This window comes from Pan troglodytes, chromosome 16, assembly GCF_028858775.2.
Source record: "Pan troglodytes isolate AG18354 chromosome 16, NHGRI_mPanTro3-v2.0_pri, whole genome shotgun sequence".
Taxonomy (NCBI): Eukaryota; Metazoa; Chordata; class Mammalia; order Primates; family Hominidae; genus Pan; species Pan troglodytes.
In genome coordinates, this window is record NC_072414.2 from 39,542,934 (window position 1) to 39,569,229 (window position 26,296).

General features: G+C 37.7%; 1 protein-coding gene and 1 long non-coding RNA gene across 5 annotated transcripts in view; one reads left to right on the forward strand and one right to left on the reverse strand.

Moving 5' to 3' along the window:
* Positions 1 to 26,296, forward strand: part of SEMA6D (semaphorin 6D) — a 589,551-nt gene that overhangs the window by 368,674 nt on the left and 194,581 nt on the right. The gene's annotated exons all lie outside the window — the stretch shown is intronic.
* LOC107968616 (uncharacterized) overlaps positions 20,215 to 26,296 on the reverse strand; it is a 33,172-nt gene continuing 27,090 nt past the window's right edge. Inside the window, exon 7 of the long non-coding RNA XR_001709923.4 lies at positions 20,215 to 21,269. This is a non-coding gene — a long non-coding RNA (uncharacterized LOC107968616). The remainder of the gene's footprint in view (positions 21,270 to 26,296) is intronic.

Genomic DNA, 26,296 nt, shown 5'->3' on the forward strand with positions numbered 1-26,296 from the left:
CACACTCGGCTAATTTTTGTATTTTTAGTAGAGACAGGGTTTCACTATGTTGGCCAGGCTGGTCTCAAACTCCCAACTTCAGGCAATCCGCCCATCTTGACCTCCAAAAGTGCTGGGATTACAGGCATGAGCCACCGCTCCCAGCCAACCTGTTTCAATTTTATGCCCTTAGTCATAAAATCTTTCAAAAGTTACAGGTGAAATTCCTTAAAAAATTGTCACACTTTAAATGACAGTTTTGGAGCTCTAAAGAATATAAATGTTTTTACTTTATCACATAATTGCCTCTAACTACCAGTTAATTTAACTATATGGCTGTAAAATTGTTTTCTAAAGTGACGGTGTCCCAGCAGGATTGCATAAAACACCTTTTGCCGACACCCACACCTATCAGCCTATCACCCTTTTCCTTTTGGCTGGCATATTTTAGTCCTGCTAATAGTTCACATTTCCTGCCTGAAAGAGTATGTTTAAAGGCTACTGATGTATTGTACCAGTGAATATTAGACTTGAAAGAGAGCACACCAAGGGGCTAAAAAGACTTTAAAATCATGATTGGAAATGAAGTTGAGGTTTTGTTTGAAGTTGCAAACCAGGCTGTATTCAGCTGTGTGTCAGTACAAAGCGTTTTTTCTCCTGCACTTGTCCTGTCTTAAGCAGGGCATTTCAGTGTTGTTTGATAAGAAGGCAAAAAAAAAAAAAAAATTAAATGTCTGTGAATTAATGCATTACATATGAGGGACTTTCCCAAGCTCTGCTATAAAAAGTGGGTCCCATTTAAAGATTTGTATGTTTTTAGAGAAATATAGGATTTCAAGAATAAGGGGAAAAACTATCCCAAGAGCAATGCATTGCAGGTGCACTCTGCTCTTAGCAACTCATTTTAGAAGGATGACAGCCAGAGTGTGACTACAGAAAAAAGGTGAGGATGAGACAAGGTATAGAAAGGCATGGGAAAGGAAACCAACTTTGTTGAAGCACTTACTTTGCACCAGGGGATCTAGGCATTATCTCATTTCACCCTCTCTGAGCACTCCATGGTGAAAAAGCTATAAATGTCACCACACTCTCTGATAAGAAAGTTGAGCAACAGGAAGATTGGATTACTTGCTCAAGGTCACACAGCTTTTGTGTAGTATGGGCAGGATCTGAACTCAGACACTCTAGTGTAGAGTCCTCTATTCGTAGCCTCTGTACATTCTGGAGTCCAGTACATAGCCATTATGTTCTCCAGCTGCCCTTCACAGTCACAAGACAAGAGTCAGAAGACTGTAGCTGCTTAGCCTGGAGAAGACAGGGAACAAGGCATGAACTCAAGTTCTAAGTGAATGAGTGCAGTTCACAAGTACAGTGCTACAGACCCAACGGTGGGCACTTTGAAAGAGGAGACTCTCTTTGCAGGGATCAATGATGTAGCCATGGAAGAAAACAAACTTTGTCACAGCACAGATGATCCTGGCCTTCCATAGATGGGAAAATGTGGTAGTAAGTCACTTCAGCATTCAGTTTTCCTTTCTCAAGAGAGCACCTTTATGTTTTTCTCCATTTTGTCATCCTGCTGCTCATTTTTAAGCAAGACATGGAGCTGTGAAGCCAAGTCTACAGTGACACACAGATAATGGACAATGATGTTACATGGAGGGCACACAGACCCTTTAGTTCTCTGTCATGTGTCACTGCTGTAGGTAACATCTGTGATACATCTCAGGTAAGGTTCTGTTTTGGTCGTGTAGCTTCTGTGTATTTTCTCTAATAAGCCCTCTGTGAGGAAGTGCTAAAGCAAGGCGGTCTGTGTTCTCAGGGGGATTATGGTGATCTCAGGATGAAACTATGCTCAGCAGGGCTCAATCCAGGATAAATGATTTATAATTATACAGGAAGATAAGACTTGAGCTGCACATGATTTTCGCTTTGATTGAAAATATCTTTGCATGCCGTAAGTAGGCAGTGCTTTTTCTGGACAACAATTGAGCCTTCCAAGCAGGCCCGCTTTAAGTATAAATCCCTAATATGTTCAGAGAATGGATATACCAATCGTGTGCGTACAACAAGTAAAGGTAGACTTGAGCCACTTCCCCAGGAGGATGTTGAACCGGTTCTAATGAACAGAGTGCTGGCTCAGGTAGTCTAAGGGAGGTAAGATATTTTGCAGAGCTCAGATGTACCCCTTTCAAGAATGTCCTAATGCTGCTCTCTCCCAACCCCAGAAACCTCTGTGATGGCCTCTGCCTCCCCACAGTCATGGTTCTTCTTCTCATAACGGTTATCTGTTGTTAAATTCTCAGTTCCCAGGCCCTAAAGAGAACTCATTCATGCCATGAAAACTGACAAATTAATTCAGTCTAATATATTAATGGCACATAATATCTTAAAACACTACCCCTTGCATACAACACGTTTCATTTTAATAACTTCTTGTTTTAACCTGAAATAGTAAGCAAGTAATATGAACTAAGTGATCATTCCTGAAATGTAGGGTGGGAACATTATGTGGGTATGTGTAGTCCAAGTTACTAAATTTACTGAACATCAAAATCATGTGGTGGTGGGGAGTCTCCTACAACATAGATCGCTGAGGCCAGCCACATAGTTTCTGATTCAGAAAGTCTAAGGAGCCAGAGTATTTGCATTTCTAATAAGCCCCCCAAAGTTTCTACTTAGTAGGCCATATTTTGATAATGATTAATAGCACTGCAAGGTCTACTCTAAACTAATGGCTTTCAAGTGGCATGATGTAATAGGTGATGAGCATAAATTGGGTCAAATTCTCTTAGGAAAGCCAAAATATAGATACTTTCCTGATAGTCAGAATAAATTGTTTAGAAATGACCCACAGAACCATACCTATCAGGCACGCATAAAACAGAAAATCATCCCATGGAATAGCTGGGGGTACTCATCATCCCTATGTTAAGATGACCCTCATCAGTGTTTCTCTCCTTTAACACAGTTGCTTGGAGATTGATTGCACTTTGTGACAGTGAGAATAAAGGCCTCATTAGAAGCCAGAATTCCAGCAGAAATAGAAATGCTACATTTATGTTTCCTGATGGTTTTGGCACATACCTTTACATGTTTTCTTTTTAATTGATATATACTCTTATACTTAAAAAGATTATTTATCGCACAAACAACACCATAATAGCTTTAACAGGAATCAAAATGGAAGAAGAAAATTATCCTGCAATCCCACCACACCAACAAATTATTGCTTCCATTTTTGTACTCCTTTCCGATTCCCCGTATGCACCCATAATTTTTCTAGTTGTAATCATAGCATGGATAAAATTTTGTTCTCTGATTTTTCCACTTAACATTATAACTGTGTTTGATGAATACATAAGGATTATCATATGAAATAGACCAAGAAATAAATTTTTCTGAGAACACTTGCTTATCAAAATGTCGAATTTGTTTAAGTTGATTACCTGTTATGTATGAGGTACTATGCTGGGCATTGTGCATGTAAGACTGTAAGAAAAAATCTTTCTTGGCCTTCCTAGTATTTTTTTCTATTTTTTTATTGTCCTGTTATTTTTGTTATTGTCTATGGGTCATGCTACAGAAGTGTGCGCCATCCCTAAAGATATTTTGGACACACAGAACTAAATGAGAAAAATTATGCAAAGTACCTTTTCCCTCACTGCTTTTTCCTGCTGTGGAGCCTCCCTTCCCAACAGAATGAGCCCTAGGGAACCATAACATGGCTGGGGCTGTGTGCTCCTTTTCTCACAGAATTGGACAAAGATGATGGAGAACAGTAACTGGGGATGGTGTTTTTGTGTGACTAAAGTCAAAATCAAGTTTGAAAGTATTAAAGCAAGATGTCAGTGCAAAGGTATCATGTGTCCAAAACTTGTCTTTCTCTCTTATTGCTGTGTGACTCTGAGCATGCCAGTTCATCTTTCTCAGTCTTGAGTACCTCATCACTAAAATGTACATAACAATGCCTACCTTAAACAACTTGTCATGATTAAAAGAGACAATGTAGAGCATCTGATAGAGAATCTGACTTGTCATACAGTGTCAAGAAGTAAAAGCAGTTATCATTACTTATAGTACCCTCGGAGACTACAGGAGGGGCCAGTGTGGTGCAGAGGAGCAGAATGGGGAAAAAGGAAAGAAGGCCTAGGGGAAACTCAACAGTCACTTCATGTAAAATGACAGGAGTAAAGTACATGTCTGTGGGGGTGCCCGTCACATAGCAGGCACTCTATCACTGCACTTTTGCAAAGTTCTCTCACCTGGTTAAAATGAAAACATAGACTTGACAGTTAGCTACCTACACTTGGAGAACCTACGGTTGTGATTTTACTATTTATTTAATTTGAGGTTAACATGCTCTTAAACATCAACACTTTCACAAACATAATGCTCAGTATGAACCAAATGCATAGATAAGCTTTTTTTCTTGAAGTTGATGTCTTGGGTGCCACCTTCATTAAATACAGCTAGAATGGCCTGCATTAGCTCCCTAGTGCTTGGCCACCTGCCAAGTGCAGGGAAATCAGCCTGAATTCCAATCTTTATAATAGATGAACCAAGGACTTACTACTCCCCTCATCAAGCAGAACTGATATTGTCATTAAAGTTTAGTAGCTGTACACTTCACAGAGAGTGTATTTGCTGGGTTTTGGTTAGGGAAATCACATCAGGTTTACATTTTCATGTTAGTTTTGAATCCACTTCCTTGTTAAAGGCCAATCGGTACATTGAAGTATATTAACATCTCTTCATCAAAGGGAAAGCGTTGGTTGTTGGGTCTGGTAACTCTGCTGTTAGAATGGGCCTGTTAATTTGTTACCTTACAGTGAATGCAAGGTCAGCTGTACTGTTGGTGGCAAAAGGATTTGAATATAAATTCCTTGCCATAAAGAGAAGCACTAAATGAAACCTACAATTCTGATGAAGCCTATAGTCTCTTGGAATGTGCAATGCCAGCTTTACTTTGCATCCTTGAGTTTGGAAGAATGATCAAAACCGTGTAAAGCAATCTCACCGGCCGGCCGTAGACCTCTGATACTCATTACTGGACACATCATTTCACTTCACTGGACCTCATTGATCCCATATGAAAAGGTACAACCATGCTAGATCATCTGTAATTTCTTTTACAGCATTAACCTCCTCTGACTTCATAGGACATACTGTCTATATGCTATCATTATATTCTACAAACTGAGTGAAATTGGTAGAACCAAGGTTGAGCTTTATTCATTAATTCATTTATTTACTATATAATAACTATGTCAATTGTATACCAAGATATTCTGCCAATGAGATAAATTACAGAGATAAATGCTTGTCTGAAGCTGATGCTCATATTTAACAGCAAAAGTCATGTACATAAAGAGCAATGATTCAGGACAGAAAGTGCCAAATAACCACAGGCAAAGTGTAGAATACACTGCAAGTTCAGGAAGGAGAGAATCATGAAGGGCTTCATGAAGGAGGTATTTTATCCAGAATTTGAAAAATAGGGTGAATTAGGCAAGCAGAGACTTGCACAGGGTGAAGAGGAATGTAAAACATCTTTTTATGATGCTAACTGTCCTAAAAGTATAGGGCATGATTATCAGTCAGGGAATCATTTACTCTATCATATTCAATTCAATGTATTAACTCTAAATTGTGCACTAGATATATCTAGGATTTCAGTAAAATCTATGAGATATGGAAAATAATAACAGCTTTGCTTCTGCCTTCAATAAATGGGTTTCCCTGGGGATATTAAAAATAATAGTGCATAAACAGAATAGTTAGGAGAAGAGTATAAGATAGAATCAGTGTAATTTCCAAAAATAATGGCAAAAATTAAAGCCAAAATGTCACAGAGAAGGGAAGTGGAGTGAGTTGAAGTAATTAGGAACAACTTTATAAAGGAGGCTGATTTTTAGCAGAGTCTTGGAGCAGCAATGGGTTTGAAAGGGAAAAGATACAACATTCTAGAAAGTGCTAATAGATGAGAAAACTCATGGAAGCGTGAGTAAGCTTATGATTTTGAATGGATAGATTAAGAGATTAGAAATGAAGATTCGATCCATTTTGTTTGTCTAGTGTATCTCCCAAGCTGCTAGAACTAAAGGCATCTGGAAAGATACCATTGTAAAGACACAGCAAAGAGTCAATGCCCAATGCTGAGGAAATCAAGGACACGACTATTGAAAAAAAGTCTTAAAGTGTTTCTCTTCAAGCATGACGGAATGGGGAGGCAAACAAATTCTCTCCCAAAAAAGCAACTATAAAACTGGACAAAATCATGAGAAACAATCATTTAATACTCTCAAAATTAACCAAAGACAGACAACAAATTAAGAAGCATTTATTCATGAAAAATACTGAGCTTCAGGTCAGAAGAATATAAGTTTGTGGTTTTCATGCCAGTGGCTGCTCCCATCTCCCTCTCAGCTTTCTTAGCTCATGAAAACAAACAGCCCTGCTACCCATGCTGGAGAATTATACATATTGGAGCATTGACAGTTAAAGCTTAGTAGAAGCTAATAGGGAGGTCTAGGGTCTCCACTGATGTTGCAGTTCTGTTTGGGGCAGTCAATGGAGTGGAGCCAGAGATTTAACAGAGAGTTCTGGGAGATGAGATAGGATTAGGGGACTGATAAGCAGTCCACATATTCTGAATTGACTGGAGGCTGTGTGGATGTGCAGGAAAGACTGGGAAGACTCAAGCCACCCAAAAATACCAGGTCAATGGAGCATGCACACATTCTCAAGAGGCAATAGAAGACAGCCTGGAAGGAAGCAAAAGATAGGACAAATGAGAATGGCCTAAAATTTGAATGTCATTCCCAGCTAACACCCAGAAAATGGAAGCCTTACTGGCTGAAGGTGTTTGAACACAACTTTTGACCAATCTTGGGCTGAAGTCAAAGTTATGCAGACACAGAGATGATCCCTAGGAAGTTAGACTAAAAATAAAACAAAATAAATGATAATACTGAGTAGGAACATCAGCAGCTATAGTTTACCGTGGAGGCAGACTTCACAGATATAGTCTATGTAAATTACTAAACAAACAAAATAAAAACAAAAATAATAATCTTCAGAGGAGGAGAAATCAGAACCCAGAGTTGCTAAAATATATTATCTAAAGTGTATTCAACCAAAAGTTCCAAAGCATGCAAAGAAACAAGAAAGACCAGTATTCAGAGACAAAAAAAAATGCAGTAAATAAAAACTGGATTTGGCAGAAAAGACTTCAAAGCAGCTTTTATTAATAAGTTCCATAAACTAAAGAAATCTGTTTAAAGAACAAAAAGAAAGCATAATAACAATGACTCAACAAATAGAGAATTTCAATGAAGGGAGAGAAATTATTTTTAAAAAACAAAAGAGAATTCTAGAGTTGAAAAGTACAATATCTGAAGTAAAAAAAAAATAAAGGGCTCAAGAGCAGATTTGAGATGGAAAAGAAAAATAAAGTGTGAAGTTGAGAATAGAGATTATCCAGTCTGAAGAACAGAGAAAGAAATGTTTAAAGAAAAATTAACAGAACTTCAAAAACCTGTGGAACAACATTAAGCATACCATCACATGCAACTGGAATTTTTAGAGGGGAAAAAAAAGTAAAGGGGGAATATTATGAGGTGAATTCTGTTCTCCAAAATGACATTAAAGTCCTAACCCCCAGAACCTGTAAATGTGACCTAATATGAACATTGAGTCTTTGCAAATGATCAAGATGAAGTCATTATCTCTGTGGGCCCTAGTCCAGTATTATTGTGTCCTTATAAAAGGGGGAACTTTGGACACAGAAGAACCTGTGTAGAAGAAAGATTATGTGATGATGCAGAGAAGGCAAAGATTGCCTCGGTCTAACAGAAGCCAAGGAAGGGGCATGGAGCAGATTCTTCCCACATCCCTCATAATGAACCAAGCTTGCCAACACCTGCTTTCAGATTTCTATCTTCCAGAACTGTAAGACAATAAATTTCTGTTTAAATCACTCAGTTCCTAGTATGTTATTAAGGGGGCTCAGGAAACTAATACAAAACAGAAAGAAAAAAACAAGTTTTGAGGAAATAATGGTTTAAAACTTCCCAAATTTAATTTAAAAATTATTAACCTACAGATCCAAGATCAATGAATCTCATACAGAAATACTCAAGGAGATTCATGTCTGGACACATTACAGGCTGTTTATGGCCAAAGAAAAGGAGAAAATCTTGAAAGCAGCAAAAGAAAAATGATCCATCACATACAGGGGAATGATTAACAGCTGATTTATTGTCATAAACAATGGAGTTTAGAAATCAGTGGAATGACAACTTCAATTGAGAGGAAAAAAAATCTTGTCAACCAAATCTTCTATATCCAGCAAAACCATCCTTCAAAAATGAAGGTGAAATAAAGACATTTCTAGATAAACAAAGACTGAAAGAATTTGTTGCTATCAGATATGCCTTCCAACAAATATTAAAGGAATTCATTCAAGCTGAAAGGAAATGACACCAAAGAGTAACACCAAATCCTAAGAAAAACCTTAAGAATACAGGATATTTTAAATATAGGTAAATATATTTAAAATATATAGGATATTTTAAATATAGGTAAATATAAACAATTCTATAAATGTGTTTTTCAATTTTTTAAGGGTATTTTAAATATAGGATATTTTAAATATAGATAAATATAAACAATTCTATAAATGTGTTTTTCAATTTCTTATTAATTTTTAAAAATTATGTAAGATTTTATTAAACAATAATTAAAACACTGTGTTGGGTTTTAAGATTCAATATATAATGGCAAAATTGCATGAGAGAGGAAGATATATCGGAGCAAAGTTGCCATGTTTTACCAACTCTAAGTTAGTATTTTTCTAAACTATATGGTGCTAAGTTAAGGTGCATATTTCTGTCATTATCCCAACAGACTTTATAAATAGAAATTGAATAACTTATTATATAATTCAAAGGACCTACAATAGCCAATACAACATTAAACAAAAGAACAAAATACCTGATTTGAAGGTATATTATTAATATAAAGCTACAGTAATCAAGAGAGTTGATATAGTCATAAAAACAGATAATTCAATCAGTGAACCAAAGTAGATAGTCAAGGAATATACCCACAAATACATGGGCAACTGATTTTCAACAGCAGCACAAAAGTAATTTAACAGAGAAGGCATAGTCTTTTCAACAAGTAGTGCTTGATCAATTAGATATCCACTTGCAAAAAAAAAATAAAATAAATTGTAGATCCTTACATTAACTATGCTAAAAAATTATTTCAAATGCGTTATAGACCTAAAATGTAGGAACTTAGACTATAAAACTTCTAGGAGAAAACTTATGAGAAAATCTGCATAAGCTTGGTTAATCAATGAGTTTTATATTCAACATTAAAAGCCATAAAAAGCTTGACAAATAGGATTTATTAAAATTAATAACTTTTGCATTTCAAACAATAGCTTTAAGAAAGACAGGACAGAAACTGAGAAAAATATATTTGCAAGTCATATATCTGGTAAGAGTTGAATAGACATCATACCTAAAAAGACATCTATATGGCCATAAGCACATGACAATATGCTCAATATCATTAGTCATTAGGGAGATGCGAATTAAAATCACAAAGAGATACACGCTAGAATGACTATAGTAAAAAAGATGGATGATACCAAGAGTTGGAAACTAGAAACTTCATACCTTGCTGGTGGAAATGTAAAGTGGTATAGCTACTTTAGAAACAATTTTTTAGTTTCTTAAAAACTTAAATATAAAGTTTCCATAAAACCCAGAAATTTTTGTAAATTCAGTAATCTACCTAAGAGAAATATTAAAACATATATCCAAACAACAACTTATTTGAGAATATCCATAGTTATATTCACAATAGCCAAAGATTGGAAACTACCCAAATGTCCATCAATTGACAAATGCATAAACACAAGATGGTATATCCAGTCAATGGATTACATTCAACAGCAAAAACAATGAACTGCTGATACATGCTACAAACCAAGTGAACCTGAAAAATATATTCTAAGTGAAAGACGCTAGGTGTAAAAGACTACATAATGTGTAATTTCATGTATTTCATTTATTTCATCTTTTCTGAAAAGGCAAATATACAGTCAATAGATTAGTGATTGCCTGGGGCTAAGAAATCGAAGCTGGGATTGATTACAAATGGGCTCAAGGAAATTTTATTGTGTGATGGGAATGTCCAAAATCTGGATTGTAATGACTGTTGTACAACTTTTTAATGATTTAAAAATCACTGAAGTGTAAACTTTTAAAAGTCTAAAATTTCATTAAAATTCAAGAAAACAATTTGAAGAGTTAGGGGTATAAATATATGCCACTATATAGGCCACTCTTCTAATCAGGAATAATAATTTTTTAAAAGGCTGAATGCCAACTGTTCTTGATATATTATGTCTCCTCTACAAGGAACACCTTTCTTCCTATCTCCCCCCATCTCCAATCCTATGCTTTCTTCAGTAATCATCTCCACAGCCCTTCCTGAACTCTCTGATTAGATGATCATACCATTAGTTCCCAATAGCACTTTATTTGTAGTTTTCTTCTTACATTACTCATTCTCTTCTCTGTATTATAATTAAGTCTTTGTGTGCCTTATCCCTTCTGTTGTCTCTTTCTTTTTGAGAGCATTATGAGGACAGGAAATAAGTCTTACTTATTTTTAAATACCCAGTGTGTTCTAGGACCATAACTGACATGTAGAAAATGTTTAACCAATACTTACAAAATTAATAAAAGCATCACATTTACATAGGTTATGTATCATCATAAAGAGCCACACAGCTGGTACCTTTCCCAAAGATAACTCTTCGGCCAATGTCCTGTGGCAAAAAATAAGTAACTGCCCTCACATCTTCCTTCCTACTCCCAGACAAAGGCAAGTGCTGGCAGATGGAAGGATTTACTTTCTGCAAGTGTAAATCTGTGATCAGCATCTCCTTTGTCATACTTCCTTGGAAAGATTTCTGACCACCATTTAATTATGAGTTCAAAGAAACCTGACCCTACGTCGATGACATTTCCAAACAATCTTCATGCTCATTTATAAATCATGGAGTGTGTTTACTCATAGGTCTTGAGACTGTGTACAATGTATGTAATGCCCATGCAAGCTCCTCTGAAATATATTAAAAATACAAAAGACAAGAGTCAGCCTGCCTATACAAGCTTACCCGCCATCTTCTTGAGAGAAGAAATCCCCCCCCCGGAGGCAGTAATGAGGAAAGTGGTGGTATTGAAGGTTGTAGTTTCCAGCCCCATTTCTGGCATGATACTGTGGGAACTTAGGCAATTACTTAAACTCTAAGCCTCTATTTCTTCATTTGTGATGTGATAAGAATACAGGATATTAATGTAGATCCCCAGTCCCTTATCTGCAATTGCAAATTCCAGAAATCTCTCAAAACAATTTTTTTATAACTTGTTTCATGTTAAAACCTGACCTGATCTGAACTTACTTGAACTGATATGAGACTATTTATAGTCTTCATCTAATCCCACTTAATGAGAATATGCATACTTTTGGCTGAAGAAACACAAATATGTTTGATTACAGGATGCTAGCCTAGATACTGATAGGGACAGGAGGCAGAGGAATTCTAGGGAGAAAAGGGCGGGATCCCTGGTGAAACCCTCAAGCTGAAAAGCCTGAGACCATGGCCCAAAGTGATAACTTATATCCCTGTTTTCTCACTAGAATGTTGCCTTTTCCTAAACCACCCATGACCCTGCCCTACCCCATCCTGTGCCTTTAAAGACCCCAGACTCAGCCAGCAGAGAGGAAGAAGAATCTAGACATCGGGACAACTATGGCTGGATGTTGGAGAGAAGCAGCTTGACTTCAGAGGGACAGCTTGACAGTGTAACTTCAGAAAAGAATGCCGGACTTCAGGAGAAGATTACCTATATCCCCCATTCCCTTTTCAGTTCCCCTTCCCACTGAGAGCAACTTTCACTGGCAATAAAATTCCCCACATTTACTATCCTTTAATTCTTTCATGTGACCTCAATTTTCCTGGATGCCGGACAAAAGTTTAGGATCAAGTACAGATACAGAAGGGCCCACTGAGCTGCTAACAGTTAATCTTTCTGAAGATGGCAGAGCTAAAAGAGCACCGTAACATGCCCACTGGGGCTGCAGGAGTCACAGGCACCCCATTAGAGACTGCTGCAGGGCCAGCACAGAGTTTGCTCCTGCTGGCGCCCCAAAGCGCTCACCCCAGCTCCTGCACCCACTCACCTGCACACTCCCTCCCATGAGGGGTGGAGCACAGCGGGTCTGAGTGAGTGGAGATCATCCCTGCCAGTGCTGAAGGGGCCAGCTGGTTCCAGCACTCATGTACTCCAGTTCCCGCCTCATTTGCTCGCACACTCCCTCCCGTGAGGAGTTGAGAGCAACAGGCCAAGTAAATGGGGCACCCATGTCATGAGTCCTGCAAAGGGGTCAGGGAAATATCCTTCTTCAGTACTATTGAGAATGTTTTGAAATGTATGATACATGCACTCTGTTGACTTTCTAAAATCTGTACAATTCTGAATCTGGGAGGCATCGAACCACAAGGGTTGTAGATAAGGGATTGGGAGCCAATTTTTACTTCTTAGGTTTCTGGGGTGGGGAGGAATTAAATGAGATACAAATGTGTAGTACATAACGTATTGTCCTCTCCCCTTCCCTTTTCTCCAACTCTATCATTGTAAAATTCCAGAAAAGTAGAATTGGAAATGCAAAATATGTTTTATTCAGTGCAAAGCAGGAAGTCAGCAAAATTTTTCTTCTTCATCACTGCACCTGAGTTTGAGACCCTCTCTCCCTTCACTTTTGGTGTTTCTGTCTTCATCCTGTCACTACTTAATTTTTTTCCTTAGTTTACAACTGAGATATAGAAGTTTAAATATTTTTTAAACATTGCAAAACCCCAAGGAAAGACTCTAATCATGTAATAAAAGAAGCACTTATTATACAGGGATATAGGCCTTCACAGTTACTTTCCTAGCATGTAACCTTGAGTTGGTCACATGATCTCACAGAGTACCAGTTACCTCATCAGCAAAATTGAGATAATGTCTGACAACTGACAGCGGCAGATGTCTGGATGAGGTCATTCCTTGAGGTCACTGTCAGCTCTGAAATGTGTGATTTTGGGATTCACAAGAGTCAGAGGATATTCCCAAAGCCTTTGGATCCCAGTGTTTGGGTCACCACCTGCTTTGACAGATTCATGCTAGGCCCACTTTGGCCTTGTTGAGTAAGAGGGAGATTCCTTCTTCCAGTAGTAATGAGTGGAGAGAGTAGGAGGCAGACAATGGGGAAGAGGAAGAGACAATGACAAAGTAAGGCTGGAGTGTGTTCACTTGAACTGAGTGAGCTTTGGACCAACTGTATGTTATCAAACTGCAAAATGTGCATGCCTCAGGTATTCAGAGCCCAAGGAGAGTTCCCACATCTGTAGGGACAAGAAGTGTGTCCCTGGGGCTTCCCACAGTGACAAAGAACATAGAGTCATTTTCAAGAGCTTCTTAGATTATTTTGCTTTATGCTAAGTGGGAACTCCTTTGAAATTAGAAACACCTTAGAGATTAGAAAATCTGGACTGTACCACTTACAGATTGCATGACTGTGAGCAAGTCATTTAACCTTCCCCAACCGGAGTTCCACATATGGAAAGGGCAATGAATACCTCGCTCCTGAAATTGTTATGAGAATTCAATGAGCTAACGGATGGAAAGTATTGCTTCCAGTGCCTGTCACGTGATAGTGTTTAACACAGGCTAGCTGTGTAGTCCTGACAAAAATATGAGGAGTTCTGAAGGAAGACGGAAGATGTTTTTGCTTTGTTTATTTAAGAATAAAACAAGAGGGTGTTATAGAGAAAAGAAAATGAATGAGCCTAGCCTTTTGCTCCTTTGGACAAGGCATGAAAATATCAGCCTCTCTTTACTCTTCAAAAAGAGGTCATTGTTGGAAGCTGAAATTTGTTGTTTGGAATTATTCTGCCACCAGTATTTATAGTGGCTGTGGAATGGCATGAAAGAATAGACAGGTCTTAAAGTAGGCTCAAAAATTCATCTGAGAATTTCCCATTGAAGAGTTTTTGTGTAAACTTCTGCTTTTAATTATAATTTTCTGCATATTTGGTCTGCATTCTCCATTGTTATTTGAGAGAAGTAACATGATAAAACAAAAAGGATGTGAAATTTTACATTGGAAACCCTCACTTCAAACCCTGGCTTTTATGTTAGGAGTAACGAATTAGAAAATTTAAGAAAAATTTAATAGTGAGGAAAAATATGTATGCATATTCAAATAAATAAACTTCAAACAAATTAGCAAATAATGTTAAAGGACATAGTACATTGATGAAAAAATGATTATACTAGTTAATGTTCCTCACATCTCAAAATTGTTTTTCTTCCTCATGATCTTTGCTCTCATTTCCTAACCATGAAATACTTTTCCTCTAAATCTTCCCAAAGTTCTTTCCCTCTCTTCATTTAGGTTTCCATCAGAATGTGACCTCTTTGAAAACCCATTCCTGGACACTTCTTTCATATGTGAACACACACATTCTCACTATTCTCTGTTTTCCTTCAATTTGTATTTCCTTCTAGTTCTTATAACTGTCTAATATTACAGTATATGCTTATTGCTTACTTTCTTGTGTTTGTCTTCCCGCACTGAAGTTTACCAGGTATGGGACTCAACAGGCTCCTAAAAGTAGGCCTGGGATATGGTAGGCCCTCAACAAGAGATTATTGAACAGATAAATGAACAAATGAATTAGTGAAAGAATGAATGAATGAAATCACTAGGGAAAAGACAACCAACTGAGAAATCTACAAAAAATTTAAATAGGTGATGCCGAGAACAAGAAACCCACATGGCCAATAAACATGAAATAAGGCTTTATGTCATTAGTAATAGAGAATTCCTATTTACCACAATGTGCTATTATTTAACCCCAGTGAAATTTTTAAAACAATTTAAAACTAGCCAGTTCAAATTTCAGAGATAATATAGTTGTATCAAAGCTTGTATACACTGCTGGTAGAGATGTAACTTGGAGAGCAAAGTGGCAATATCTAATAAAACTGATTATGCTCATCAAAAAAAAAACCTGATTTTGCCATTAAAAAAAAAAAAGACAAAAACCACAATTACTTTTGCACCAATCTAATAACATTGTTTCTTCTATAGAAACTATTTCAGTTATGGCTATGATCATCTTTGTAGCAATGTCTATAATAGTATACAGTCATAAACCACCCGAGTGTCCATTGGCAAGAGAAAGGATAAATTAATTATAATGTGATCAAGTGATGCAGTACTGTTAAATATTAGTAAAAATGATTTAATGTTGAGTGACAAGGTGAGTTTACAAGCAATTCTATATATCATTTTTAAATAAAACAAGTACCTGGGCCCATTACATTACATTACATTAATTTTATAGGTTCCTCTGCAGAAAAGGAAAGGAGAGAGGAAAGCATAACATTATTTATCTGTAATTTTTTACTTCTTTAATAATTACATCTCAGATAATATGATAAAATGTTAATAATCATTCATTTCTGGTGATGAGCATATAAGTATTTATTATGTGTCCTCAGTGAGTTTCGTATTTTATTTTATTTTCCCATATTAAAAATCAACAAAAATAGGCACCAAACTTACTCGTACTGTGCCTAGGGCAAGTTGCTTCATCTTAAGAATTAGGATATCTATTTCCTCTATTTTAGGTTACTGCAGATACTAAGTGAGCTAACACACATAACAGTGCTTTTTAAACTATAGAGCAGTATGTTATTATTACGAATAATATTATTAATATTATGGCCATCATTAATTCTCCACTAATGGATGCTAAGTAGAACAGCAGTTTTCAAACTGTGCTCTGTGGAATTCCACAGACCTTTATGGACCTCCAAGGCCTCTGTGAAGCTTCGTGGGTGCTGTTTGGGAAAACGAGGAGACAGGGCTTCAGGCTTTAGAACCCATTTCAGTTTGAAAAGCTTTAATTTTGATCTGTTTTCATGTTGGACCTGGAAATAAGGTTTCCAGTAAAGAAAATATATATAGCTTTATGGTAACTATACCTTTTCACCTGTTACATGAAGCTGTAAGAAATGTCACATGACTTCATTTTTTTTCAAAATTAAATTAAATGTGATTCTGATTCTACATCTGCATTCCACCTGGCTGCTGGGTAATTCAGTATCTGTTACTACTGGCTCTCCCTTTCTGCCCTGCCCTCTGTCCTCTAGAATCATGCAAGTTTCTAGGGGTCTTATAAAGCAAAACCTTTCAAGAGAAGACTGTGGCCTACAGTGCCCATGGTCATTATTGATATGCTTTTCATACAAGGTGATGTGAGCCCTTAGGTCATTCCTTGGATCCTGAACTACGTGGGGCACAGGACACTTTCAGCAGTGAGAGAACAGCTACTTGGGTCCAGCCAACCAAGGAGACCACACAGCAATTCCCCTCAGAGGACCCAAAAGCATTCTAGGGCACCCTGTAGGTCCCCAACACATTCCCATTCTGGTGTTGGAACTTCACTTACCCAGGACTGACTACTTCCACCTTTAAAGGAATACAACAGCTGGACACTTTATTGGAATGGAGGAGGGAAATGCAGTGAGGGAAATATACATAAATTAATAATTTAGTAAATTATCTTGCTATGGATCATTTTATAAGCATTTGAGGCCAGGCGCAGTGGCTCACACCTGTAATCCCAGTACTTTGGGAGACCAAGGCGGGTGGATCACCTGAGGTCAGGAGTTCAAGACCAGCCTGGCCAACATGGTGACAACCCATCTCTACTAAAAATACAAAAATTAGACGGGCGTGGTGGTGGGTGCCTGTAATCCCAGCTACTCAGGAGGCTGAGGCGGGAGAATTGCTTGAACCTGGGAGGCAGAGATTGCAGTGACCCGAGATCGCACCACTGCACTCATAGCCTGGGCAACAGAGGGAGACTCCATCTCAAAAAAAAAAAAAAGATTTGAAATTTCTGACCTAGAGCTATATCTCCCTGAGTATCATTTGGTTTTCTTTTCACTGTGAAGTCTTTTTATTAAAATCAAAAAATTTCAAAATCTGACTCTGCCCCACCCCATTCTGATATCCTCAATCCCTGCTCTGACTGCCCCAGCAATCTTTTGTGCCCTGTGATTGAGGAAATGCGGAGACCTGTGGACTCATAAAGGCTGGTTCCAGGCTGGATGCCCTGCACTGCATGTAGGTGGCCCATGGCCATTACTCACCTGGAACAAGCTTTTTGTTGTAAATCTTATAATCATCTTGTGAGTGGTACAATTGTATGGGGTTTTTGTGTGTGTTCAATGTTTTAGTTTAGTTTAAAGGTTGATATTTAAATATGTCACAATTGGTGAAACTTCTTTTTGACGTTTTATTTTTTAATATATCTTTGACTGAAAAAGAAGTAAAGTGTTTACCACTTGACACCTGAGATTTCCCTAAGTATGTCTTCATCAAAAGGGATTGGAACTCTAATTGGATTATTGCTTTTGTTCTCAGCCTGGGCTGGTCAGCCCCAGTGCTGCACCCCAGCAGGCCCGGCGCAGCCTCGTCTGGTCAGTGAGATCTTCCCTCCACTACCCAAGGCACACACAGTTCAGTCCTGAGTCCAGGAGGCTGTTCCTCAATGCAAGACAAATCAGGGTACTTTACAGCTCTTCCCAGACTGTGCCATCCCAAATGATTAACTTGTGGCCAAAGACACAGCAAGGTCCAACCTAATGCATTAGTGGGTTGGAAGAGGCCAGGGGTGTCTCAGTGATGGAGTGGCCTGATGCTGTGAGAAATGCTCCATATGTTTCAGATAATCTGAAAAGAGGTGCAGACATTTTTGGGCTCTCCAAAATATGCATCTAGGGCTGGGGAGTTTTAGACTCTATGAATAGATCCAAAAGCTGACATACATTTCAGACCGTGTAATACAAAATGCTACGAAACAGCAAACTTGATCTGAATTCCCTCCCCTCCCCACTCTTCTCCTGCCTGCCTGCAAGCTGTGGCTCAGTCTTTATCTTACACGTTCACTGTGACTTTTTTTTTAATTGACAGGGTCATAAGTTCACTTCTGATGGAGAATTACTCTTTGGCCCGCTTGCTTAAAATATATTTGAGGCCAATATTAAGAGCATAGCTGTACTCACTCTGTAACTGGAAAAGAAAAAAAAAATTCTGGAGCCCAATTTGGAAGAAAGCATTTGAAAATAAAACAAGGAATATTTTCAGAGGCTAATGCTCCTGGAATTTATTCAAGTGGCTGCCATGGCCATTGGCCTCAAGAATGCCAATTACAGATGCTCTGCTGTCTGATTAGAGCATTCTTGAGTCCAGAGCAGTACATTAAGCCAAAGGATAAGTCTTTGAATTCTGCAATGAATTTGATTAACCATTTACAATTATAGAGTGATTTTAAAACATCCCAGAATCATCATCAATCTTCAGTCCAGGTTTAAGAAAGCAAAATATCTGATGCCGAGAACTATCTTGTGGCTGGGATGGTTTCCTGAAAAAGCACTGTAGAAAATATTCTGCTAAAACTTTTATTTAACAGCTGTGGTTTAGGCATATTTAGAGTTATGTAGGCCTCATTGGATAATGATTATGGGAACCACAAATATTAAGGTTTTGCAAGATCATTTTTGGTACAAAATAGGAAATTGCCCAAATTTTGGTTAAATTATGAAAATGCGGGTCTCAAAATTTGGCTATCCATGTGTGTGTCTGTGTGTGTGTGATGTGTGTGTGTACATGTACATCCTTTAGTTCATCATTACCTGAAACAAACAAAGAGATGATTTTTTCTTCTGGCAAAAAGTCCTTGAAAAACAAAACCTATTATTTTCTGGTTGGAATTGAGTTTCCTATCCAGTACTTAGTTTAAAGTATTATAGAAACAGAAGCCAAATCACACATTGTCATAGGTTCAGATCAACATCACTTCTGACTCTAGATGAGGTTGAAAATTTCAGCCTAGGAAACACCTCCTTGATCACGAGGCAGTACAGGTTTCTGAAAGTAAAAGCCATTGGGTCAGTACAATCATCTCTGCATTAGATGTCATCCCTAGGGAATAACTAGTTCTAAAATCTTTCTTAAAATGTGTCTGTAATAGTGGCTAGTTTCCTCTGATCAAATGCATATCAAATGAGGTTTATAGGTTATTTTCAATTTTTGAAAGACTTTTTATATCAGCTATTTTTATATAATAAATTATTTGTGTATTAGTCTTGCGATTTTTTTGAATTGGCTATTGTAATATAACACACATACAGAACAGTGCCTTAAATTCTTTTATAATCATTTTCCTCCTATCGTTGGTGTTTTGAAACAAAGTGCTTTATTTTAGATGGCAGCTTCTGTATTCAGCACAGAAACTGTGATAGACCCTGGCCCTTCCTTTATGGGTCTGCCTCTGCCACCATCTGTTCAGAAATTACCTGCCACCCTCTCTTCTGCTTTCCTTGATAGCTGGGGTCACCCTTCAGAAACAGGCATTTCTCTACTGACATATTAAGAATCAAATCACATGCATTCTCACACATATACACGCAAACACACAAACACATATATACAACACTTTCTTCCAATACAAGAAAAATACAAACACAGAATGTGTACTACGGCTTTTCCAGGAAATCTTAACCTATTCAGAGCTCTGGAATTATTATTTTTTAAAATAAAATATTTATTCAAGCAAATAAATCATTAATTTGTTCAATGAATGTATTTTGAACTTTTGCCAGATACTATGTTAGGTTTTAAAGATAAAACAACATCACATATGCAGGCTCTGTCCTCATGGAATTACATCCTAAAGGTAAATCAAACCAGAGCATTTGAAAAAAATATTAAATATTAATATTTTTCAATGCTTGACACTTGGAAAAAAAGTTTTATTTTTAAAAGCAAATTAATCACTATAACAATAAATGTTCTCTGTGGCCGGCAGTTTGGTAAGCATTGTGTGTGTTACAAAGAAATAAAAGTGTAAGACTAAGGTATCTTAAACTCAGGAAGAAACAACCAGCACAAAATAGTGAAGGCAAAAGTGAATTTGTAAGTTAAATTAGAAAAAAAAAATTCAAAGTTTTGATTTAACAAAAAAATCAACAGCTGAACTGAACAAAATACTTAATTAAAAACAAAATAATACTCAAGATTTGTTTTAAACAACTCACAAAGTGTTTATTCTCCAAAAAAAAAATCAGAAAATAAGCTAAAACAAAATTAAACCTTATAAAACTGGCAAGATTTAGTCACAAAATGCATGCTAAAGAAGTTATTCAAAAGTTCCAGAACATAGAATTATTTTTACATGACAAACTTCCGTTGAATTAAATACTGATCTTATATTCACTCTAAAGTGGCCTTTACGTCAATCAGTTAAGCTCTATCATTTCTCCCTTGGGAATATCTTAAGAAATCATCCCATTTTGTTCATTCCCTCTGCCACCCTGCTAGTCCAGAGGCTCATCTTGAGTCTCATGGAGACAACTGTGGTGCATCATTGCTGGTCTTTCTTTCTTTCATCTCTCATAGTTAACATGGCATTAATCTTCCTAAATTGCCACTATTAAAACATGTCCCATGCTGAACATCAATCAGCTGGACTCCTTATACCTAATAATCCAAGTCTAAACTTAGCCTGGCTTGAAATTTCCACAGGAATCAGCCCTGCCTCTTCAACTTTATTTTTCATCTGTCCCAGCTATCAACACTCAATCTTATGATGTTGACATCTAAATGACATGGAAGTCACTTTATCCTACTCCATACATCTGATTTCAACATATCCCTCATTTCTGATGCCATCTGTAAGTCAATATGTCTCTTCAGTGCAAGCCCATCAAATCTTCTATGACAAAGCCAGTCTACCCTGGGCTGTTCTTTCCACAAGACTTTGATTTCCCACAGAGTATGCCATTTTCATAAGATTGTTGTTATTTCATAGGATCCAGGCAAGAACTTCTTCTCTGGTGTGAAGCCAACTGGGTTTCAATTCTGGTTTTGCCAATGCTTATTGTGTACCTCCAGAAAATTCACTTGACTTTTGTCATGTGTAAAGATGAAAAGAATATTAGGACCTGTAAAGTTGGTCTGCTGTGCATCAGTAAGCTCTGTAGTTGTTAATTATCTTTGTTATTAGCGAGAACTTGTTGGATTTTGCAGGCTGGTCTGAGACTTCAGGTTGATTGTCCTCATCCAGTTATGACTTGGCTCTTCTGGAATTGAAAGGGAGACCTCAGCTGGCTGGTCTGATGCATCTACCCCATCAATACCCCAGGTCCTGAATTGTTTCTCCCATTTGGTTGAAACCAATGTGGAGCATTGATATAAAATTCTATATACACATCAATTGAAACAACTCTATTACTTTTTCACCCCAAAAGGGAAGCAAATTTTCCCTTTCAAGGCTAGAGAACCCTCAGCAAGAATTTAGCGGAATCTTGTATGCACAAGTAAAATGCTGAGAAATCCCATTCATGACAAAACAAGGCATTTCTAAAGAACAGTTATCTTTTGAGACCAAAACATTCCTATGCAGAGACATAAAATAATATTACCAATTTAACCTCTACTTATTTGTGCCATAATATATAATACTTTCCAGTATTGCTATATGATGTTCTTACATGTGGCACATTTAAATAAAACAATTATTGACTAAGATCTCAGTTCTTTTGGATAGAGCCTGATTTCATTCTCAGGTCTCTGCTATCTCCTCATTTCCCCACACTATTAAGAATAATCAATACTCCTAAAGTAGTTTTTGTTTGGTCTTATTTGGGTCTAAATACACTAATCTACCTAGGAAATGACTGATCAATTTTAGTTTGGGCCAAATCCTGGCTCAAATTGTAAAAATCAAAGGATTGTCAGCTTTTTGACACAAAAATGCAATGCCACAGTGTTTACAAAATGAGAGGACTTTCAAATGGTGTTTGTTAAGTTAGACCTATAAAGTGAAACCAGATCTGGGATCAGATCACTGAGCTGATGGAAACAAGGGCATCAGGGACACAATTGTCATTTCACTCATTGAAACAAATTAATCGTATCAATTATGTAGCAATCTATTCCACTCTGTCTCTTAATTCTTTTGAGGTTGCTGAAACAGGATCAGAGGATACATGGCTTTCTCCCAACACATAACCTTTCTGAAACAGAGGAAAATATTCTAAAGTGGTTAGGCAGGGAGGGGGTAGAAACAAAGTCAATAAGAGACTCAAGGGTGAGTCATAGCTGAAGCCACAGTAGAGCCCAGATATGGGGTAGGGTGAGGGCACAATGGTTGGAAGGTGCAGGAAGGAGCAGCTTGAATGGGGGCTGGCTAGTATAAGAAGTCTGTCATGCCTGTAATCCCAGCACTTTGGGAGGGCGAGGTGGGCAGATCACGAGGTCAGGAGATCGAGACCATCCTGGCTAACACAGTGAAACCCCGTCTCTATTGAAACTACAAAAAATTAGCTGGGCATGGTGGCATACGCCTGCAGTCCCATCTACCCGTGAGGCTGAGGCAGGAGAATCGCTTCAACCCAAAAGGCGGAGGTTGCAGTGAGCTGAGATTGCGCCACTGCACTCCAGCCTGGGTAACAGAGCAAGACTCCATCTCAAAACAAAAAAAAAAAGAGAGAAGAAGTTGGTGCTTTCACAGTAAGGGCTTTGAGTGGCATCCAGGTGATCTCTTTAAAAAATCAACAAAACATTGTGCTATCTCTCCTTTTTAGGTATGGAAGTTGGATGAGGGCATGCAACTTTAAAAATTAACACAAATGCACATGTAGCAGGTGCTCTGTACATATTATTTAAAAATACAGACCATCCTTTCTGCTCCCCAGTTTTACTGGTTTGGCTGGAAAAGGAGCCACGATAGAGAAAATTCTAGATTTACCCAAATGAGACATTTGCATTACAAAATATTTTTATATGACAAAACGACTCACAATGATATTCCTTTAAATTGAAAGTTCCTGACAGCATTATTAATTGACCATGATTTTTCTTTTAAGTTTCAGGAATCAATGTATTGCCTGCACTTAATTTTAACTGAAAGCTACCTTGTATAATGTTCAGAAACTATATTGGAATTTATCTTTAAAATGCAGAGTGATGGAGCTACAGAACTGAAATAAAGAGAAACCAAAATGATTTGTTAAGAAAGACCACAGTCCAAATGCAGCTGACCCCAGCACATCTTCCCATCACAGGAAAAGGAGGCCAAGGAACCTCCCAGTACTTGGGAGTGGGGGCTAGAGCAGGATCTGGTGCTAAGGCAAGCCCATACCCCAAGTGAAGTTGTTGATGATTGAGTGTGGTGGAAAGACAGGTGGGGTGGTCTGATCAGCACCCTACCTGTGATGAATTTATCTCAGAACTTGGCTTTGCTGTCATCCTGCATGGCCCCAGGTAAGGAATGCCCTTGTCTGAGCCTAACCCATCAGAGGCAGCTCAACTGCACTAAATCACTCTATTCCCAGACCAGCGGTCACTGAGGCATTCATTCTGCTGGCAAATCTAGGATTGAATTAGAGAACTATTAAGGCCTCTTACAGTCTTGTAATTCTAAGATTTCTTTTATTCAATATTTACTCCTTGGACCCGGGCTAGGCACTAGCAGAATCCTTCCAGGCTGGGTTTTCTCTGGCTTGGTAAACTAATCCTCTTTAATTCTCTGTCCAGACTATGTCTTCCAAGCCTTTTCTTCATTGCTTATCTATCCAGAACAAAATGAGCCTTATGCGGCTCTCGGATCTGAGCAGTTAGATGTTTCCTTTTGTTCTTTGAGCTTTTGTTGTTCTGCCCATATTATATATGCATATATGTTTGTGTACCTACAGAAATACATTTTGGTACTTATGCACACATGGAATGCTTGCTATTACCTACAGAAGAAACCTGCTGTCAGCAAAAGCATTAGTTGTGTTTCTGTTTATGTTTCTATTCCCCAAGCTAGGATTTTTGTTTGAGTAGGAATTTGTGCCTTAATTATAAACATGAGTAAGTGAAAAATGTTTGCATTTCACAAATATATTTTCTGTTTCACAATCTTCATAGCAGAAAGTCAGGCTCATGAAATATAATATTTACTTGCATAATTTTCTCTCCTTTTCCCCTGATATTTTGACTTCAACAGCAAGGGTGAAGAAAGTTATGCAAGCATATGGGGTCACCCTAGCAATCATCATTAATCTTTGCTTCCCTCATCCTTGTTTACTATAAGACCAAGCTAAATTGTATCTGGACTTTCTCAAATTTTTCCACAGCAGTGTTTCACATTTCTGAAAAAGTCACTTTAAGCAAAAGATGGCAGAAAAGGCACATGGCTGCATGAGGGTCTCTGATAAAAAGAGATAATTTGCAAGTGATGGGAGGCTGGAATTTATGGTGTTCAAGATGTGTTTTAAGCTGGGACATGAGCATCTCTAATTCAAGAGAAGAGGCCAGTGGCTTGCTGCAAAATTATTCCCTCCCTCGAGGGATTGAAGGTGCCCTGGGAAAGGGCCTTATGCCTCACAGTCCAGGGAGGATGGTGGGATTAGGCAAGGAGAAGTATGAGGGGGAACTGGACAGTGATTGAGGAATGATGGCTAAAATTAGTTTTTGCTTTCCCTCCCTTACCATTAGCAGACAGTCTGCCGCTCCAGCTGGCTTCTCTTGAAGTCAGAAAGTTAACCTGTTCTCTGCCTCAGCAAGGACAAAGCGTGTTCTATTCTTGCCTGTCAGTGTGGTTGGAGTTTTCAAAAGTGAAAGGGAAGATATGTGTAAAAAAATGTCTTACTGATTTTTCTTTTCAAAATATGCATGTGGAAGAAAATGTAAGTGCCAAACATTAAAATATAGTATTCTCATGTTTATTACATCAATAATAGCTTAATTTGTGGAGACCTTTATAGATAGTAACAGTGTTTTAAGCACTTTGGATGCATGACGTTATTTTTTCCTCCAGGTAACCTTCTGAGATATGCATTGTTGTTATCCCAAATTTACAGATGGAGAAAGTGAGCTACAGAGGTCACTTGCCCATGGTTTCCTCATTAGTATATAGTGGAACAGGGATTCTCTGATTCCAAATCTTGTGATCTTAACCATCTCATTGAACTATCTCAATTCAGCTAATGAGTCTTACATCAATGAGACTTATTGAATGAGTGAATATAGGAAAATAAAATTACACTGCATAAAGTAGGTACTTAGTAAATATCTGTGGAAGAAAGTTTACCCTTGTTCTGATCATGAGTCAAATCCCTATTTAGTGTCTGGTCTTTTGAGGACTACTGTTCCTTCAGATTTTGTGTTTGTTTATGTGCGTTCACATGGACGTACAAGAGCACACATTGACTAAACTCTAAAATCTCAACTAAATGGAACTCTGAAAGATCTCAGCTAAATTGAACTAATTGATCTAACCAAATGATCTATGTATAATAGAAAACGTATAATAACACTTCCATGTCTTTATAAAAGTTGGGATTAAGGATGCTTCTCAAAGTACAATCTAAAAGGAGTAACACAAATTTGTGAAATAATCAAAAACAGAAAAATATATGCCACCTATTTGGCACATGTGGACTCCATTTTTAAAATTCCAATATATTCTACCTGCTGTGTTTTGAGGAAATTCTACCTGTTAGAGCATTTTATGGATGTGTACCTATGTGGCATACATTTTCAGCCGTTTGATATAACTAAATGATCTATGTGTAATAGAAAACAACATATAATAACACTTTTATGTCTTTACAACAGTTGGGATTAAGGATACTTGTCAAAGTACAATCTAAAAGGAGTAACACAAACTTGTGAAATAATCAAAAACAGAAAAATACACACCACCTATCTTGCATATGTGGACCCCATTTTTAAAATTCCAAAATATTCTCCCTGTTGTGTTTTGAGGAAACTACTGGTCAGAGCATTTTCTGAATGTAGGGCAGGTGTTCTCACTGTGGTGTACATATGAAGCCCCTGGGTACTTGGGCCTCACCTCTGAAAGTTACACTCTGTAGGCGTGAGTTGAGTGTCCAGAAATCTGTATTTTTTTTTTTTTTTTTGAGACAGAATCTCACCCTGTTACCCAGGCTGGAGTGCAGTGGTGCCATTTCAGCTCACTGCAGCCTCCACCTCCTGGGTTCAAACGATTCTCCTGCCTCAGCCTCCCAAGGAGCTGGGATTACAGGCACCTACCACCACGCCCAGCTAATTTTTGTATTTTTAGTAGAGACGGGGTTTCTCCATGTTAGTCAGGCTG